General features: G+C 43.2%; 1 protein-coding gene across 1 annotated transcript in view; it reads right to left on the bottom strand.

The window, feature by feature from the left end:
* cfap61 (cilia and flagella associated protein 61) overlaps positions 1-1766 on the bottom strand; it is a 41679-nt gene that overhangs the window by 35758 nt on the left and 4155 nt on the right. The gene's annotated exons all lie outside the window — the stretch shown is intronic.

The following is a 1766-nucleotide window of genomic DNA, read 5'->3' as shown; positions in this document are numbered from 1 at the left end:
CTGTGAGGAGAACATCTGATCATTAATCTGTGAGGAGATCATCTGATCATTAATCTGTGAGGAGATCATCTGATTATTAATCTGTGAGGAGATCATATGATCAATAATCTGTGAGGAGAACATCTGATCAATAATCTGTGAGGAGATCATATGATCAATAATCTGTGAGAACATCTGATCAATAATCAGTGAGAAGAACATCTGATCATTAATCTGTGAGGAGATCATCTGATTATTAATCTGTGAGGAGATCATATGATCAATAATCAGTGAGAAGAACATCTGATCAATAATCTGTGAGGAGAACATCTGATCAATAATCAGTGAGGAGATCATCTGATCAATAATCTGTGAGGAGATCATCTGATCATTAATCTGTGAGGAGAACATCTGATCAGTAATCAGTGAGGAGATCATATGATCAATAATCTGTGAGGAGAACATCTGATCAATAATCTGTGAGGAGAACATCTGATCAATAATCTGTGGACATTTGGGCTGTTAGTGTCTGGAACTGTCAGCAGCTGTAAACCTGTGAATGAGAATTAGTTAGGGCTGCATTGTAGTCCAGTGGTTAATGCTGTGGTCCCGCGATGCTGAGGTACCATGACTGAGTCTGGAAGAACCAGACCGTTCATCGAGTTCATGCTGAAGAACATCAAATGTTTTCCATCCATCCATTTTCTTTACCCACTTCTTCCATTTTGGGTCACGGGGGTCGCTGGTGCCCATGTCCAGCAATCACTGTGTGAGGGGCGGGGGACATCCTGGACGGGTCTCCAGTCCATCACAGGGACACATAGAGACAAACGAGACAAACAACCATTCACTCTCTCACTCACACCTAGGGACAATTTAGAGTTACCATCAGCCTAACATGCATGTTTTTGGACTGTGGGAGGAAACTGGAGCACCCGGAGAAAACCCACGCATGCACGGAGAGAACATGCAAACTCCACCCAGAAAGACCCCTGGACCGGGGTTTGAACCAGGGACCTGCTCACTGAGAGGCAGCAGCTCTACCTGTTGTGCCACCGTGCCGCCCAATGTTTTCACAAAAAGTAAACAGTTCAAGCAGAGGAAAGCAAAAGTTTTGGTTTCCAACATTGGACCCATTGGGGGGGACATTGGACACATGTTTAAAGAGCAGGTCTTGGCCCAGTATCAGCGTGTGTCTGACACATGCTGCCATGAACACATGTTGTCTGTCTGGGGGGTCTCCTGAGACACCCCCTGATGATGTCAAACCATACTCAGCTGCTTCAACAGGAAACCAAAGAGCAGGAGACAGGAAGACAGGAAGACAGGAAGGTTTCTGAGCTGCAGAACCTCACAGGGAGCAGAACGAGAGTTCTGGTTCTGACATGCAGAGAAGCTCTCGACCTTTGACCTCTCTAAGTGTCTTTAAGAATCTGTTGGACTCCTGGCAGGGACCAATGCAGACATGTTCCTGTTTTTAGTTTTATACATTTGTCTTGGAATCTAGCTGTTTTTTTTGTTGTTTTTTTGTTTTTTTTGTTGTTGTTATTGTTACCTTTTCCTTTTAGCCATCCTATTTGTTAAAAAAAAAAAAAAACTGTAGTATGCTTTTTAATAACTGTTTATTGTTGTTGCTGTTGTCCATTGTTGTCATCTTTCTTTGTTAAATCAGGTCTCTCTTGTAAATGAGTCCTCGAGGCTCAATGGGATTTACCTGTAGAAATAAAGGTTGATAGAACTGAACCAACCTCACAGACAGCAGAGTGATGGTTCTGGTCCTGGTTCTG

This window comes from Nematolebias whitei, chromosome 12 (assembly GCF_014905685.2).
Source record: "Nematolebias whitei isolate Nwh7 chromosome 12, NemWhi1, whole genome shotgun sequence".
In the NCBI taxonomy this organism is placed as follows: domain Eukaryota; kingdom Metazoa; phylum Chordata; class Actinopteri; order Cyprinodontiformes; family Rivulidae; genus Nematolebias; species Nematolebias whitei.
Note: the sequence above shows the minus strand (reverse complement) of the source record. Positions and strands in the feature narration are given on the sequence as shown.